The sequence below is a fragment of the Carassius auratus genome, chromosome 21, assembly GCF_003368295.1.
Source record: "Carassius auratus strain Wakin chromosome 21, ASM336829v1, whole genome shotgun sequence".
NCBI classification, from domain to species: Eukaryota; Metazoa; Chordata; class Actinopteri; order Cypriniformes; family Cyprinidae; genus Carassius; species Carassius auratus.
This window is the reverse complement of record NC_039263.1, coordinates 2,466,769-2,487,059: the sequence shown is the minus strand read 5'-3', so window position 1 is coordinate 2,487,059 and position 20,291 is coordinate 2,466,769.

Below are 20,291 nucleotides of genomic sequence, written 5' to 3'. Positions count from 1 at the left end.
GACTACTGAAACTAAGGTCTGTCTCCAGAATCACACCAAGATCCCTTGACCCCTAGAGTTAAGGTATGCATTCACCTTGAACACTTCATCTTTGTTTCCAAATGCAATGACTTCAGTGTTTCCCTTGTTTAACTGAAGAAAGTTCTGGCACATCCAACTATTAATTTCATCAATGCATTTTCAGAGGGAGTCAGTGGGGCTGTAGTCATTTGGAGAAAAGGCTATGTAAATCTGGGTATCATCAGCATAGCTGTGATAGGCAATTTGGTTATTTCTCATTATTTGACTCAATGGAAGCATATACAGGCTAAACAAGAGCGGTGCTAGAATCGAGCCTTGTGGGACTCCGCATGTCATGGACGTCCACTTAGACTTATGCTCTCCTAGACTCACATAATAGCCTCTCCCTTCTAAGTATGATCTGAACCATTTGAGTACCATCCCAGAAAGCCCGACCCAGTTTTCCAGTCTCTCTAGTAGTATGTTATGATCGACAGTGTCAAACGCAGCACTGAGATCTAGCAATACCAGCACTGATATATTGCCAGAGTCACAATTTAAGCGAATATCATTTATTATCTTAATGAGTGCTGTCTCTGTGCTGTGATGCGGTCGGAAACCAGATTGAAAATTGTCCAGGTATCCATTTGAGTTTAAGTATTTGTTCAGCTGATTAAAAACAACCTTTTCTATAATTTTGCCTATAAAAGGAAGATTACATATTGGTCTAAAATTGCTCAAAATGGTGTTATCAAGATTGCTCCTTTACAGGAGGGGCTTAACAACTGCAGTTTTTAAGGAGTTTAGAAATGTCCCAGAAAGAAGTGAGGCGTTCACCACTTCTAAAAGATCTGCTTCTAAGCAGTTAAGCACACATTTGAAAAAAGATGTGGGAAGTGTGTCAAGATAGCAGGTTGACGATTTTAGGTGCTGCACTATGTCTTCCAGAATTTTGCTATCAATTGCTTCAAAAATAGACATAGTATCTTTTTGATATTGTGGCTGAATCTGTCTGACCTCTGCATTACTTGAGGATGTGCTAATCGCCTTCCTGATATTGATGATCTTCTCAGAAAAGAAGGATGCAAACTCATTGCATTTGGGAATCTGACTTGGGGTGTTTGTGAGTCTCTCAACAGTGGCAAAAAGAGTACGAGTGTTATTTAAGTTACTGTTTATAAGGTTTGAGAAGAAATTCTGTCTAGCTTTGGCTAGTTTCACATTAAAAGCATGAAGGCTATCTTTATAGATGCTATAGTGAATTTCAAGTTCTGCTTTTCTGCATTCTCTTTTCATAGTCTGAACTGCTGTTGATCTTCTCCAAACTGATTTCTGTCTGTTTTCTTACTGACTATTATTGGAGCAATATCATCAATAACATTCTTAACTTTTGAGTTGAAAGAATCAAGGAGAATATCAACAGAGTCTGCAGAAATGCTTGGTGTTAAAGATATAGCCTCCATAAATAGTACACTTGTGTTCTCGTTTATGCATCTCCTTCTGACAGAGACCGATCTAGATTCAGTGGTAGCAGAGATCAATATATCAAAGAAAATACAGAAGTGATCAGATAGTGCTACGTCCTTAATAACAATGGATGAAATGTTTAGACCCCTACTGATGATTAGATCCAGAGTGTGTCCACCTTTGTGTGTGGGTCCATGCACATGCTGAATCAGGTCAAAGGTGTTTAGAACCGTTATCATTTCTTTTGTAGTTTTGTTTTCTGCATTATCTATGTGAATATTAAAATCCCCTGCAATAGCAAAACAGTCAAACTCTGAGGAAATCATTGATAACATTTCTGTGACCTCTTCAACAAAGGCTGGAGAGTATTTTGGAGGCCTGTAAATAATAATAAACAGAATGCGTGGAGCACCTTTCAGCACAATACCTAGATTCAAAAGACAAGTACTGACCAAATGACACTTGTTTGCATTGATAGACATCTTTAAATAGAGCAGCTACACCTCCACCTCTCCTAACAGTCCTGCAAACACTCATGTAAGTGAAGTTAGGAGGGGCTGCTTCATTTAGGATTGTTGCACTGCAGCTGTCTTCTAGCCATGTTTCATTTAGAAATATAAAATCCAGATTGTTTGTGGTTATAAAGTCATTGATTAAGAATGATTCGTTTTTTAGTGAGCGAATGTTTAAAGATGCTAACTTGATGGCTGTGCTTTGTGTCTTTACATCAATTTTAGTTTGATGCATAATAGGCCGCAGATTAGATGAGTTTGCCCTTCGGCTTGGGATGGCCTTAGACTTTCTATCACGTGATAAAACTGAAATAGATAAAGCTACAGGCACACTGGGTTCGACACATATCACTGAGAGCTGCTATCAGTTGTTTTTGGTTCACCTTCAGCAGATAGAGGGTTTGGGCCCTGGCGTTGTGGCAGCGGTCGGAGAGCTCTCATAGGAACAGGGCCCACAGTCTTTGTTGGTTAGCAGCGAATGAGTGAGAGAGTTTAGTCCCAGCATACACCAATTCCTCCATTTTCTTTGAAAAGCACAGAAGTGGAGATGCTCGAGAAAGGGATAATGTGTCTGGTGAGATGGGCTGTGTCTCTGGTGTTTCCGGTGGCTGTGATGTGTTGTCCTGGCTTCCCTGGCTGTTTTTCAGAAAGTCGTCCCTGGGTGGTGAATCTTGTAGCTGTTTTGATACATCACAGTCAGTCTGTGGGGAGCTCTGTGGGCAGGGCTCAGCCGGGATAGTGTCTATCAGCAGTGCTTGTTTTGGCTGCGTGGTGTTATCAGTGTCCTTGTGAGATATGTCAACCACATGATGACTCGGACCCGGAGGGAAAAGTAGATATTGTCCTTAAACACTCTAGCACCACGTTTGTTTGGGTGGAGGCCATCTGGTTTAAACAATTGTCTATGGCCCCAGAAAAGATTTAAATTGTCAATGAAATTCACTCTTTTTATATTACAAGATCTTTGTAGCCATGTGTTCAGCCCAAGCAACCGTGAAAACATATTTGTTCCATGTACGTGCTGGGAGTGGTCCACTGATGAACGACTGAACTTTGAGTCTTTGAAGTGTTTCAAAGAGTTCAATGAAGTCCTTCTTAAGGAGTTCTGACAGCTCTTTCCGAATATCATTCTTCCCCACATGGATGATGATTTAATTTGCAGTCTTGTGCTTCATCAGAATGTTCTGAAGGTCCTTGTTCACATCAGAGACCGTTGCTTGAGGAAGGCAGCATGTTGTTGTAGTCCTGCTACGGATGTTTCTGATAACAGAGTCACCCACTATCAGAGTCCTTGTCTCGGCTGTGCTCTGAGCTCTCTCTTCTGTTTGAATGTAGGCAGTTGTTTTCCCGTCTCTGGAATGTAAGCTGCTGGCAGTGGGAGGCAAAGTTTTCTTTTTGTAGTATTATTCCAGTCCCAAAGAGTTTTTAGTTTTAGCTTTTGTGCCAAAAAATCTGTTTTTTGAGCACTGTGCTGATCTGCTGATGTAGAAATCTTAGAAAAATCAGAGAAAAGTACAGAAATAAGAAGCAAAGCGCAGAGCAGTAAGCTAGAACGTCCGAACGGTAGCAAAGCCAGAGGCGTATATAGAGAGAGTGGATTATTTACTTTGGCACATTTGTGTTATTACCATCTGTATAAGTGGCCATCAGCACATCAGCACTTATTTGCATCATAATTCATTGTAAATGCTGCATTTCTAGCAATCTCATGATTTTCTGTAATTGGCAAACAAAGTTAAAAAGATGAAATTCTTACTCAAATTATTAGGGCCCGAGCACCGAGGTGCGAGGACCCTCTTGTATCTGCTTTGTTTATTATTATTATTATTAGGGCCCCAGCACCGAAGGTGTGAGGACCCTATTGTATCTGCTTCGTTTATTATTATTATTAGGGCTCAAGCCTGGAGGGCGAGAGCCCTATTGTTTTCCTTAGGATTATTTGTTGTTATTATTATTATTATTAGGGCTCAAGCCCAAAGGGCGAGAGGCCTATTGTTTTCCTTAGGATTATTTTTTATTATTAGGGCTCAAGCCTGGAGGGCGAGAGCCCTATTGTTTTCCTTAGGATTATTTGTTATTAGGGCTCAAGCCCGAAGGGGCGAAGAGCCCTATTGTTCTTCTAAGGATTATTCTTGTTATTATTATTAGGGCTCAAGCCTGGAGGGCGAGAGCCCTATTGTTTTCCTTAGGATTATTTGTTATTATTAGGGCTCAAGCCCAAAGGGCGAGAGGCCTATTGTTTTCCTTAGGATTATTTTTTATTATTATTATTATTATTAGGGCTCAAGCCTGGAGGGCGAGAGCCCTATTGTTTTCCTTAGGATTATTTGTTATTAGGGCTCAAGCCCGAAGGGGCGAAGAGCCCTATTGTTCTTCTAAGGATTATTCTTCTTCTTATTATTTTTTTTATTTTTTATTAAACCTTCCGGGGGTTTTTAGGGGCCTTAACATGCTCAAAAACTCTTGAAAATTGGCACACACATTGGAATCTGCGGCCATCAGGATGCTGCAGAGGCTGGGACCCGGGCGTGGCACAGGGACTCTACAGCGCCCCCTGGAACACCTTCAGAAATCTTGAACCATAGCTCACACACACTTGCATGTATTTATATGAAACTCGGTACACTTATAGATCTCATTGAGCCGAACAACTTTCACACTTTATGTCTTAGGCTCCGCCCAACAGGAAGTCAGCTATTCAGGGCTGTTTAAAAAAAGCATGCTCTGGAATTTGAAATACTCCTCTGAGGTTTTCAACCCGTTCGTCACGAAACTCGGTGAACATGATCTCAAGACATTGGGGATGAAAAATTGCGAGGGGATTTTTGATATCTCGAACGGTTTGCCCGTGGTGAGGCGTTGAAATTATGGCGAGAAATGAGAAACAGGAAATGTCTAATAACGTCCACATACATTTCCTGAATTTGATCAAACTTCATTGGTTTGTTCGTTGTATGATACAGATCGTATATATGTGACTATTAAGAGTCAACATTATAGCGCCACCAACTGGCAGCAGGAAGTGAGTCATTTTCAAAATGTTTTGAATTCAGCATCTTATTTTTACTCAATTTCCTTAAAACTTCATCAGAATAATGACAAAACATGGCCGATGTAAATCTGTTGTGGGAATATTGATATCTAATATGGCGTTGCCATGGCAACGTGTCAAACTTGAATGTTCTGTTATGATGAGTTTGAGGCAGACAACAACCTCAGATTTACATGAATCTCAAAACACATATCAGTATTAGTGATAGCTAGACAATGGCAAAAGCTTTTAAAAGGGCGTGAAGGAGGCACGCTATAGCGCCACCTTTTGTCAAAAGTGGGGGGGTTAGTTTTAGCTACAGACACAAAACTTGGTACATAAATTGTTCTAATCAAGACGGACAACTTTCTAATTCACAGTCATAAGCTACGATCAACAGGAAGTCGGCTATTTTGATTTGAATGTGTATTTTTGAGATTTTACAGTTGTGAATTAATGCATACTCCTCACAGGGGAAGTACACTATACACACCAAACTTTGTCTACATGAAGAAAAACCATTGAGGAACTTAAATTGCGAACGGATTTTGGTTAGCTTGAACGGTTTTGTCGTGGTGAATTTTTGAAATGACAGTAAAAAGGGAAACATTAATTGTCTTGTATGTTTAAATTGCAGCTTCCAAACACTTCAAAGCATTTTTTATACAAAGATCAAATCATTCTGAGGAAATATGCATAGTTTCACGACTTTACAACACTGTATGGATAAAAGAAAATTAAAAAAACTGTCAGACTTCTCAACTGACATGATCTCACTCTGGCCACCCTGTCTGTGTGAGGGAAGGGAGGGGGAGAGGGAGGGGGAGTGTGAGGGGGTTGGTGACTGTGACAGTGTGTGTGGACTGTAGGGAGGGGCTGTCTGGCAGAGAGAGAGAGAGAGAGAGAGAGACCTAATCATCCCTTTAATAATCAGGAAAAATATCTGTATTTTAAATTGTTATTGTTTTTGTTGTTGCTAATGGTGGTGTTTTTTTTCCTTTCATTACAGGTTAAGAAATCTCTTAGGCCTTATCCTTTTCTGACAGTTTTAGGGATTTAAAAACATCCTAAGAACCCTAATTTGTGCTGAAAATAATAATTTCAAACTCATTTGATACTGACCTATGACAACATGTGATGTGACATTTATTAATCTCATGGATGTAACAGTAAAACTCTTCAACTGACAGATAAAGCTTTAATGCAAGCAAAACTATTTCACAAATGCTTATAGGTCATTAAAATCATTACAAAACACTAATACATTATTTAAGAATTTGGTAACACTGTAAAATAATGTCTAATTTGTTAACATTAGTATATGCAATGGTAACACTTTATAATAATTGCACTCATTAGCTAAGCTTTAGTAAATAGTTCATGATTATAAAGCCTTTTCCCTTAATAATAGTCATTATTAAGCAGTAATACATCTATAAATAAATTGTTCTTGGTTTAAAAGCACATATATTACAAAGGAGATTAAAGTCTCAGTTGTCTTATAAAATAAATAAATAAACACAACCCAGTTTGATTCAGAATTCAGAAATATTTATTTCAAGATGCAATAAAAGGAAACTGTACACTTGAATAGCTTTTATGCGATTCTTGAAGGATTAGCATCACCTCCTCTTGTAAGATCGTTTGAGGAATATATCTTCCAGATAGTACCGCCGCTCCCTATATGCATAGTATGCAGTCTTCGTAGGGCACCAACTCCTAGACGGGGCACCATCCCAGTTGCTCAAAAAAAACAAAAAAAAAACAAGCGCCATTCTCCCATCCGCGCTCGCGACTGCTCACACCTCATGTTTGTGGCTGAATGTTCGTAATTGATGGATGGACATCTATGCCTGGGTATAGGACATCAGCAATCCGGCACAGAGAAAAGAAAACTAAAGAAAATAAAACAGGCATAAAGTTTTCTTGACATTGGACTTTCTAGAGTCTCAAATTTAGGGCTGGTCTCTAAAGTTACATGTGATATTGTTATACACTTTTCTAACGTCAGTAGCATTTGAAGAGAATGACTTACAGTCATAAAAACAACTGTAATTGTTCATCTAGGTGACAGCTATAATGCACAATTAAATTGAATGTTTGATATTTATTACAACAAACTGTAAGTCATATGTAAGTCATACTTTTTCAACATGATGCCAATATACTGAAGATATTAAATTGCGATTGGGTTTAGGATACCTTAAATGGTGTGGCCATACCGATTTATTAAAGTAACATAAAAAAATACAATAGTTATTTTACTATATCTTTAACATTCTTCATTCCAACTCTTCATAATTTTTTATATACGTAGAAGTCATCATTTGAAAGAAGCACAGTAAGTTTCATAGCTTTATCATTTTCAAGAGCCAGCGCAAAATTAAAACTATCATAACATATAAATCAAGCTTGCAATTCTTAGTACCAATAATGGCCACCAGATGGCGCTATATGATTACTTTTAAATAATTATTGTAGAAACAAGTATGATTTAAATCATTTATAGAAATCTTTCAAAGAAAAATAATATGTATTTTACTGATAAAATGACCTTCACTTAATTAGAATAATATGCTGAAGTATTGTGAAATACTGTGTATTAAGAATAATTCTTTATAGGCTTTATGGACAGATAAGTTTGGAGTGACTCTTGAAGGATCAGCACCACATCCTCTTTTACCACTGTTTAAAGAATTTATCTTACAGAACAGGTGCGAATGAATTTTGGATAGCTTGAATGGTTTTGTCATGGTGATTTTTTGAAATAACAGTAAAAAAGGAACCAGTAAATGTCTTTTATTTTTTTAAGTGCAGCTTCTAAACACTTCAACAAAATGTACACATAGAAGACAAGTCATGCTGAGGAAATATGCATAGTTTCATGACTATACAACACTATATGGATGATAGAAAATTAAAAAACTACCATACATCTGATGTCACTCTGTCCCTCTGGGTAATGTGTGTGTGTGTGTGTGTGTTAAGTGTGTGTGTGTTAAGTGTGTGTGCTGAGTTTGTGTGAATGTGTGGGAGAGGGGATGGGCTTGGTGTCAGAGAGAGAGAGAGAGAGAGAGAGGGAGGGAGACTTAATCATCTCTTTAATCACCAGCAGAAAAAAAAGCAATTTGGTGTTGTTGTTGTTTTTTCATCATTACAGCTTAAGAAATATCTTAGGGCTCAACATCAACTGTTGCTAGCCTACTCCCAAAATTAATAGTCATTAGTAAGCATTTTATAAATACAGCTATAATTAAATTGTTCATGGTTTATATGCACATTTATTTTGAGGAGATTAAAGGCTGTAATCTTCCTAAAAAAAATAAAAAAAATAAAAATAAATAAATAAACAAACACAGAACTCAGAAACATTTATTTCAAGATGCAATAAAAGAAAACTGTACACTATATATATATATATATATATATATATATATATATATATATATATATATATATATATATATATATATACAATTGCATAAGTTTATATATATTTTTTTTTTTTTATCAAGTGTACAGCTAATAATTATAATAATAATGCATTTTATTTAAGGCGCCTTTCAAACCACTCAAGGTCACAGTACAACAAGTAACAACAGTAACAATATTAAAACAAAAAATAACAGCAAATAACAATGTCAATAAAAAACCACAATAATATTAGAATAGCACAACATATTGTGGAATACTATATTAAGACTTTATATATAAGCTTTATGAACAGATAGGTTTTGAGAGATTCTTGAAGTACTAGCATCACCTCCTCTTATACGACGGTTTGAGGAATATATCTTCCAGATAGTACCACCGCTCCCTATATGCAGAATACGCAGTCTTCGTAGGGCACCAACTCCCAGAGGGGGCACCATCCCAGTAGCTCAAAAAAAATAAAACATGCGCCATTCTCCCATCCGCGCTCGCGACCGCTCGGACATTTGCGGATGAATGTTCGTAATTGATGGATGGACATCTATGCCCGGGTAAAAGACATCAGCAATCCGGCACAGAGAAAAGAAAAATAAAGTAAAAAACAAAACAAAAACAGGCATAAAGTTGGCTTGACATTGGACATTCGAGAGTCTCAAATTTAGGGACCGTCTCTAAAGTTACATGTGATATTGTTATACACTTTTCTAACGTCAGTAGCATTTGAAGAGAATGACTTACAGTCATAAAAACAACTGTAATTGTTCATCTAGGTGACAGCTATAATGCACCATTAAATTGAATGTTTGATATTTATTAAAACAAACTGTAAGTCATATGTAAATTATGCTACTTTTTCACATGGGCTCAAAAGCAAATTTGAAGCTCAATAGCATTTGAGGAGAAAGACTTGCAGTCATAAACCAATTGTAATGTGTTCATTTAGGTGTCAGCTACGATGCACAACTTATACATTTTTTATATATATTAAAATACTGCCATATCCCTTAAAATTTGATTGCCAGAGGGTTACTGTAAATGCTTATGCCTTCTGGGCACAGTTTTCCCGATGCCACCGGGGTGGTGTTGCACTGACGGCTTGAGCCCGCCATCGCTGCTTGCAGCTATATTTATTATTATTATTATTATTTTTCTTCAAGGTTTCGGGGGCTTTTGGGGTCCTTAACATGCTCGAAAACTCTTGAAAATTGGCACACAGATTGGAACCTGCGGCCATTAGTGCCGGGCAGAGACTAATACATGGGCGTGGCACAGGGGCTCTACAGCGCCCCCTGGAATACTGAGGGCCATATATCATACATACTTGCACGTAGACACATGAAACTCGGTACACATGTAGATCTCATCAAACCAAACAACTTTCGTACTGCATGTCATAGGCTCCGCCCAACAGGAAGTTGGCTATTTAAGGTTTAGTATTCATATTTTTCGTCAAAGTTGTGGGGGCTTTTGGGGTCCCTAACATACTCAAAAACTCTTGAAAATTTGCACACACTTTGGAATCTTTGCCCTTTAGGAGCCTGCAGAGGCTGTGACCCGGGCGTGCCACAAGGGCTCTACAGCGCCCCCTGGAACACAGTCAGAAATGTTGATGTATAGCTCACACATACTTGCACATATTCATATGAAACTCAGTACACATATAGATCTCATTGTGCCGAACAATTTTCGTACGGCATGTCATTGGGCTCCGCCCAACAGGAAGTCAGCTATTTAGAGTTATGTAAAAAGGGCATGCTCTGGAATTTGATATACTTGTCATAGGATTTTTACCCGATTGCCACCAAACTCGGTCAACATGATCTCAAGACATTGGGGATGAAAAATTGCCAGGGGATTTTTGATATCTCGAACGGCTTGCTCGTGGCGAGGCGTTGAAATTATGGCGAGAAATGAGAAACAGGAAGTGTCTAATACCATCCACATACATTACCTGATTTTAATCAAACTTCATCAGATTATTCGTTGTATGATGTCGATCGCATATATGTGACTATTAGGAGTCAAAGTTATAGCGCCACCAACTGGCAGCAGAAAGTGTGTCATTTTCAAAATGCTTTGAATTCAGCATCTTATTTTTACTCGATTTGCTTCAAACTTCATCAGAATAATGTTAAAACACAGCCGATATAAATCTGCTGGGGGGATATTGATATCTAAAAATATTGTTGCCGTGGCAACATGTCAAACTGGAATACTTCTCAGGTGATTTTGAGGCAAATAACATGCTTAGAATTTCATCAAACTCAGAACACATATCAGTATTAGTGACAGCTAGACACTGGCAAAAGTTCATAAGAGGGCGTGGAAGAGGCACTCTATAGCGCCACCTTTTGTCAAAAGTGGGGGGGTTAGTTTTAGCTACAGACACCAAACTCGGTACAAAAATTTTTCTTATCAAGACGGACAACTTTCTAATTCACAGTCATCAGCTACGACCAACAGGAAGTCGGCTATTTTGATTTGAATGTGGATTGTTTTTTACATTTTGCTGTGAATTAATGCATACTGCTCAGAGGAGAGTAACACTATACACACCAAACTTCGTCTACATGTTGAAAAAACATTGAGGAACTTAAATTGTGAATGGGTTTTGGATAGCTTGGATGGTTTTGTCGTGGTGATTTTTTTAAATGACAGTAAAGATGGAATTATTAATTTTCCTGCATTTTTAAATTCCAAACACTTCAAAACCTTTTTTCATACAGAAAAAAAGTTATTCTGAATAAATATGCATAGTTTCATGACTTTACAACACTGTATGGATAACAGAAAATTAAAAAAACTGTCAGACATCTCATCTCACTCTGTCCCTCTGTTTGAGTGTGTGTGCTTAGACTTCCATTGTCTGAGAGAAATAGCGCCCCTACAGGTGCAGTTACCGGACTAAAAAAGGGAGGAGACTGTCTTTTGGTTTCACTTTTAAATCGGTTAAAATACAAATAAATACTTGGATTTAATTCACACTGACAAGCTAAACCAACATATATGATTATTATCAGGTCAGGGCTCATTAATAATTGATGTGTGGTCAGTGATACGTGAGAAACATGAGAGATGAATCACAGCTCTGAGCAGGAGCGTGTGGAATGATGAGCTCAGAAAAAACGAGTTTATTCTTGTTTTATAGCTATTAAAAATAATGTATTGCAGCGATATCACACAATTCACCAATTAGAGCACACCAAGAGCTAAATTAAGATGTTTTTGAACTGTTTGTGTGAAAATGAAATATTCGCGGCTGTCTATCTGAAATCACTGCCTCCGATCAGCGCGCACAGTGTCACAAGTTCAAAACTAACGAATTTATTCTTGTTTAAGAGCTTTTTAAAATAAGTTATTGCCATAAATGCACACAATACATCCATTATAACACAACACGAGCTAAATGCAGGTGTTTGTGACCCGTTTAAGTGTGCAAGACTATTTGAAAGCGCGACTGGCAGAATAACATGTATCTCTGGAGCTGCAGGATTCTGCCTTTCGTCGTAAGAACGAACACATCACGGACAAGATTATTTCAAAATACATAATAGCTTGGCTAATATAAACGAAAACAGCCACGTGAACATAAACTGTTGAGAAATAAATCTGAAGTGGATCTACTGGATTTTAATATTAAGTGACGCATATACCAGCTGCTTCTGTCTTCAATTTTAATCTATATAAAAAAATTTAACTCATTCATCTTGGCTGCTTTTTTAATGTGTGTACGTATTTATTTATTATTTTGCTCTAACAAGACTTAATCTATATTTAATTAAATCAATTACATTTTATTTTACATTTGATTTGTCCATTTCTGCATCTAAACGCCTAAAAACCTAAAACATGCTCTATTTGTCACACACCTGGACTCATTTAGCTTGTTTTTGCCCGTGACCCAGTTTCTGTCTTCCGTGTTTAGTTTGATTAGTTCCCAGGTGTCTATTATCTTCCTCATGTGTTCCATGTCCCTGTTAATTTAATGATTCCATCCACCTGTGTTTCCCCAATTATCTGTTGTACATAAGCCTTGTCCTTCAGTTCTGTTTTGTCGGGTCTTCTCACTTGTCCTCACTTGTGACTCACTTGTGATCATTCACCACTTGCTACTTGCGTGTGTCTACCTCTGTGCTCCATGTTGGATATCCCCTGTGTTGGATATATTAAAAACCTTATTCCGTTTATCCTCGACTCCGTATTCCTTCAGGCAGCGTAAAACCGTGACACTATTATACTATTGTTAGCAATTTCTTTATCGTCCAATTTATCTGGTGTACACGCTTTTATTTTCATAATAAACTTGTTTGTTAGATTATACACAGTTACAGTGGTCTATAATAAATATTGACAGGTTTTATTCAAGCTGTTTAGAATGATTGCCGTAGGCTAATTTTTTAAAATGTAAATCCAAAAAAAAAAAAAAAAAAAAAAAAAAATTAAATAAATAAAAAACATTGGAAAAGAATAACTTGTACTTTTTTATACATTTTGTATAGTTTCATAGTTTATGCATTATAGTTATAAAAACAAACAAATTTAGACACTCACATAGAAATCTTAGGCCTTATCCTTTTCTGACAGTTTTAGGGATTTTTAAAAATCCTAAAAAACCTTATTTGTGCTGCAAATAATAATTTCAAACTAATTTGATACTGACCTCTGACATCCTGTGACATGATATTTATTTGAATTTACATAATCTCATGGATGTAACAGTAAATCTGTTCAGCTCACAGATCAAGACTAAGCTGTAATGCAAGCAGAACTTTCACAAATGCTTGTAGGTCAATAAAATCATTACAAAACACTTACAAATCATTTAAGGGATTTGATAACACTGTAAAATAATGTCTAATTTGTTAACATTAGCAAATGCATTGATAACACTTTATAATAACTGCACTCATTAGTAAATAGTCAGTTCATGCTTTATAAAGCCTTGTCCCAATATTAATAGTCAGTAGTAAGCAGTTTATAAATACAGCTATAAATAGCTTGTCCTTGGTTTATAAGCACATTTATTAAAAAGGAGAGTAAAGGGTCAGTTATCTTCCTATGAAAAATAAAAAAAATAAAAATAAACAAACAACAACACTGATTGATACAGAACTCAGAAATGTTATTGTGGATTTATGATAAACTCAGCCTGTAAATGAATTCATTCTCCTCCAAGAAGACACAAGTAGTTCACACCAAATTTTTTTAACATGAAGCCATATACTGAAGATGTTAAATTGCGAATGGGTTTAGGATACCTTAAATGGTGTGGCCATAGAGATTTATTAAAGTAACATAAAAAAATACAATAGTTATTTTACTATATCTTTAAAATTTTTAATTCCAACTCTTCATAATTTTTTATATATGTAGAAGTCATCATTTGAAGGAAGCGCAGTAAGTTTCATAGCTTTATCATTTTCAAGAGCCAGCATAAAATTAAAACTATCATAACATATAAATCAAGCTTGCAATTCTTAGTACCAATAATGGCCACCAGATGGCGCTATAGGATCACTTTTAAATAATTATTGTAGAAACAAGTATGATTTAAATCATTTATAGAAATCTTTCAAAGAAAAATAATATTAATTTTATGTATTTTACTGATAAACTGACCCTCACTTTATTAGAATAACAAGCTGAAGTATTGTGAACTGTATATTAAGAATAATTCTTTATAGGCTTTATGGACAGATAAGTTTTGAGTGACTCTTGAAGGATCAGCACCACATCCTCTTTTACCAGTTTAAAGAATGTATCTTACAGAACAGGTGCGGATGAATTTTGAATGGCTTGAATGGTTTTGTCGTGGTGATTTTTTGAAATAACAGTAAAAAAGTAACCAGTAAATGTCTTTTATTTTTTTAAGTGCAGCTTCTAAACACTTCAAAAAAATGTACACATAGAAGACAAGTCATTCTGAGGAAATATGCATAGTTTCATGACTATACAACACTATATGGATGATAGAAAATTAAAAAAACTATCATTCATCTGATCTCACTCTGTCCCTCTGTCACCGTGGGTAATGTGTGTGTGTGTGTGTGTGTGTGTGTGTGTGTGTGTGTTAAGTGAATTAGGTGTGAAACTATCAGGGAGCATTTAGTCTCCAGTGCCAACATTTTACAGAACTGACACTTTCCTGGAGTCTCAGAATTACAATGTGTCAGGTTCTGAGAAATCAAAGATTCCAAAAAATGATTTAATTAGAATACCATGAAGTATTGTGAAATACTATATATTAAGACTTTATATATAGGCTTTATGAACAGATTAGAGTGACTTGTGAAGGACCAGCACCACCTCCTCTTGTCTGATGGTTTGAGGAATATATCTTCCAGAATCCGGGATTAAGATTTAGGAGTTCATTTTTATTCCACCTCCTTTCCTGAAAGTCTGTCTTGCAGAATTGACTAAAAATTAATCTTCACATTAATTCCTAATTATTTTGCATTTATTTTTGTCAGTTCTTCTTGACCTGTTTTTTTTTTCTTCTTCTTTTCTGACCTCATGACCCAGTCAGCATTTTTGTACAATGGTTAAGTTTTAACTTATCCATTTCTGTATTGCATTTTTGTTTGATATTTCTCATGGGTATTTCATAATTTTCGACTTTGAGTTAAAACAGTTTGAGTTAAAACTCTTTTTTAGCGCATTTCATCTGTAAAAGAAAACATGCCTAATGATTCTGCACATGAATATAAGGAGTTTTTCTCTTCCAGCTTTCCTGGACTATTGTATAGCACTCATAAATGATTAAATAAAAAATAATGGTAGTTATTAAGATTGATATGGTTTGGAATTGGTAAAATGTGCTTTATAAATGAAATCTTATTGTAAAGTGTTACTAAGTATATATATATATATATATATTGTTCTGTGAATGTGATTTTAAAAGTCTAGATGATTCGGATTAATCCTTTAACCGCCATATCCTTTAAAACCTCACTGCCAGAGGGATATTGTGAATGCATGTGTCCGCTGGGCACAGTTTACCTGATGCCACCGGGGTGGCGATGGCATTGGTGGCTTGAGCCCGCCATCGCTGCTTGCAGCTATATTTAGGGCTCAAGCCCAAAGGGCGAGAGGCCTATTGTTTTCCTTAGGATTATTTATTATTATTATTATTATTATTATTATTATTATTTTTTTTTTCCAACGTCTTGGGGGCTTTTGGGGCCCTTAACGTGCTTAAAAAGTCTTGAAAATTGGCACACAGATTGGAACCTGCGGCCATTAGGGCCGGGCAGAGACTGATACACGGGCGTGGCACAGGGGCTCTACAGCGCCCCCTGGAATATGGAGGGCCATATATCATACATTCTTGCTCGTAGACGTATGAAACTCGGTACACATATAAATCTCATCAATCCAAACAACTTTTGTATTGCATATCATAGGCTCCGCCCAACAGGAAGTTGGCTATTTAGGGTTTAGTATTCAAATTTTTCGTCAAAGTTGTGGGGGCTTTGGGGGTCCTTAACATACTCAAAAACTCTTGAAAATTTGCGCACACTTTGGAATCTGTGGCCTTTAGGAGCCTGCAGAGGCTGGGACCCGGGCGTGGCACAGGGGCTCTATGGCGCCCCCTGGAACACAGTCATAAATGTTGATGTATAGCTCACACATACTTGCACATATTCATATGAAACTCAGTACACATATAGATCTCATCGTGCCGAACAACTTTCATATTGCATGTCATAGGCTCCACCCAACAGGAAGTCAGCTATTTAGAGTTATGTAAAAAGCGCATGCTCTGGAATTTGAAATACTTGTCATAGGTTTTTTTCTCGATTGCCGCCAAACTCGGTCAACATGATCTCAAGACACTGGGGATGAAAAATTGCCAGGGGATTTTTGATATCTCGAACGGTTTGCTCGTGGCGAGGCGTTGAAATTATGGCGAGAAATGAGAAACAGGAAGTGTCTAATACCATCCACATACAGTTCCTGATTTTAATCAAACTTCATCACATTATTCGTTGTATGATGTCGATCGCATATATGTGACTATTAGGAGTCAAAGTTATAGCGCCACCAACTGGCAGAAGGAAGTGTGTCATTTTCAAAATGATTTGAATTCAGCATCTTATTATTACTCGATTTGCTTCAAACTTCATCAGAATAATGTTAAAACACAGCCGATATAAATCTGCAAGGGGGATATTGATATCTAAAAAATTGTTGGCGTGGCAACATGTCAAACTGGAATACTTCTCAGGTGATTTTGAGGCAAATACCATACTTAGAATTTCACAAAACTCTGAACACACATCAGTATTTCTGATAGGAACTTAAATTGTGAATGGATTTTGGATAGCTTGAATGGTTTTGCCGTGGTGATTTTTTGAAATTACCTTACAAAGGGAATCATAATTGTATTTTTAAAATGCAGCTTCCAAACACGTCAAAGAATTTTTTCATACAGATGAAAAAGTCATTCTGAGGAAATATGCATAGTTTCAAGACTTTACAACACTGTATGGATAACAGAAAATTAAAAAACTCTCAGACATCTCATCTCACTTTGTCCCTCTGTTTGAGTATATGTGCTTCAGACTTCCATTGTCTGAGAGAAATTGCGCCCCTACAGGTGCAATTACCGGACTTTTACTTTCACTTTTAAATCGGTTAAAAATACAAATAAATACTTAGATTTAATTCACACTGACAAGCTAAACCAACATATCTGATTATTACCGGTTCAGGGCTCATGGATAAATTATTTCTGGCCAGAGATACGTGAGAAATAGGAGAGACGAATCACCGCTGTGATCAAGAGAGTCTGGAGTAAAGAGCTCAGAAAAAACTAATTTATTCCTATTTTATAGCTTTTAAAAATAAATTTTTACAGCGATATCACACAATCAACCAATTAGAACACACCAAGAGCTAAATTCAGATGTTTTTGAACTGTTTGTGTGAAAATGAAATATTTGTGGCTGCCTATCTGAAATCACGCCTCCGATCAAGCGCTTACAGTGTCGAGCTCAAAACAAACGAATTTATTCTTGTTTAAGAGCTTTTTTAAATAAAACATTACCACAAATGCACACAATAAACCCATTGTAACACATCAAGAGGTAAATGCAGGTGTTTGTGACCCGTTTAAGTGCGCAAGACTATTTGAAAGCGCGACTGGCAGAATAACATATATCTCTCGAGCTGCAGGATTCTGGCTTTCGTCGTAAGAACGAACACATCACGGACAAGATTATTTCAAAATACATAATAGCTTGGCGACTATAAACGAAAACAGCCACGTGAACATAAACTGTTGAGAAATATATCTGAAGTGGATCTACTGGATTTTAATATTAAGTGACCGCATATACCAGCTGCTTCTGTCTTCAATTTTAATCTATATAAAAAATGAAATTCATTCATCTTGGCTGCTTTTTTAATGTGTGTACGTATTTATTTATTTATTTATTATTTTGCTCTAACAAGAATTAATCTATATTTAATTAAATCAATTACATTTTATTTTACATTTGATTTGTCCATATCTGCATCTAAACGCCTAAAAACCTAAAACCGTGACACTATTATACTATTGTTAGCAATTTCTTTATCGTCCAATTTATCTGGTGTACACACTTTTATTTTCATAATAAACTTGTTTGTTAGATTATACACAGTTAAAGTGGTCTATAATAAATATTAACAGGTTTTATTCAAGCTGTTTAGAATGATTGCAGTAGGCTAATTTTTTTTAATGTAAATCCAAAAAAAAAAAAAAAAAAAAAAAAAAAAAAAAAAAAACATTGGAAAACAATGACTGTTGTACTTTTTTATACATTTTGTATAATTTCATAGTTTATGCATTATAGTTATAAAACAAATAAATGTAGCCACTCACATAGAAATCTTAGGCCTTATCCTTTTCTGACAGTTTTAGGGATTTTTAAAAATCCTAAAAAACCCTAATTTGTGCTGCAAATAGTAATTTCAAACTCAAAAAGTAAATAGTCAGTTCATGCTTTATAAAGCCTTGTCCCAATATTAATAGTCAGTAGTAAGCAGTTTATAAATACAGCTATAAATAGCTTGTTCTTGGTTTTATAAGCACATTTATTAAAAAGGAGAGTAAAGGATCAGTTATCTTCCTATGAAAAATAAAAGATAAAAATAAACAAACAACAACACAGATTGATACAGAACAGAAAAATAAATTTTATTGTGGATTTATGATAAAATCAGCCTGTAAATGAATTCATACTCCTCCTCATACTACTCCATACTCCTTTTTCAACATGATGCCAATATACTGAGATGTTAAATTGTGAATGGGTTTAGGATAGCTTAAATGGTGTTGCCATAGAGATTTATTAATGTAACATAAAAAAATACAATAGTTATTTTACTATATCTTTAAAATTTTTCATTCTAACTCTTCATAATTTTTTATATAAGTAGAAGTCCTCATTTGAAGGAAGCACAGTAAGTTTCATAGCTTTTTCATTTTCAAGAGCCAGCCTAAAATTAAAACTATCATAACTTATAAATCAAGCTTGCAATTCTTAGTACCAATAATGGTCACCAGAGGGAGCTATAGGATTACTTTTAAATAATTATTGTAGAAACGAGTATGATTTAAATAATTTATAGAAATCTTTCAAATAAAATAATATGTATTTTAGGAATTTTACTGATAAAAATGACCCTCACTTAATTAGAATAACAAGCTGAAGTATTGTGAACTGTATATTAAGAATAATTCTTTATAGGCTTTATGGACAGATACGTTTTGAGTGACTCTTGAAGGTTCAGCACCACATCCTCTTTTACCACTGTTTAAAGAATGTATCTTACAGAACAGGTGTGAATGAATTTTGGATAGCTTGAATGGTTTTTGTCGTGGTGATTTTTGAAATAATAGTAAAAAAGGAACCAGTAAATGTCTTTTTATTTTTTTTAAAGTGCAGCTTCTAAACACTTAAAAAAAATGTACACATAAAAGACAAGTCATTCTGAGGCATATTTCCTCAGAATGACTGGTCTCATGACAATAGTTTCATGACTATACAACACTATATGGATGATAGAAAATAAAAAAAACTATCATACATCTAATGTCACTCAGTCCCACTGTCACTGTGGGTAGTGTGTGTCTGTGTGTGTGTTTGTGTGTGTGTTAAGTGAATTAGGTGTGAAACTATCAGGTTGCATTTAGTCTCCAGCGCCAACATTTTACAGAACTGCCACTTTCCTGGAGTCTCCAGAATTACTCGGTGTCCGGCTCTGAGAGACTTAAGATCCCAAAAAATGATTTAATTAGAATACCATGAAGTATTGTGAAATACTATATATTAAGGCTTTATATATAGGCTTTATGAACAGATTAGAGTGACTCGTGAAGGACCAGCACCACCTCCTCTTGTTCGATGGTTTGAGGAGTATATCTTCCAGAATCCAGGATTAAGATTTAAGAGCTCATTTTTATTCCACCTCCTTTCCTGAAAGTCTGTCTTGCAGAATTGACTAAAAATTAATCTTCACATTATTTCCTAATTATTTTGCAATTCTTTTTGTCAGTTCTTCTTGACCTGTTTTTCTCTTCCAGCTTTCCTGGACTATTGTATAGCACTCATAAATGATTAAATAAAAATTAATGGTAGTTATTAAGATTGATATGGTTTGGAATTGGTAAAAAAGCTTGGAAAAAAATCACAATAAAACAATGTTTTAATGTTTAATTTGGAATATTAACTGACGTGAATGAATGCTATATAAACATTGTTCATGTTAACATAATGTTTATGAATGGAATCTTATTGTAAAGTGTTACTAAAGTTATAATATATATATATATTGTTCTGTGAATGTGATTTTAAAGTCTA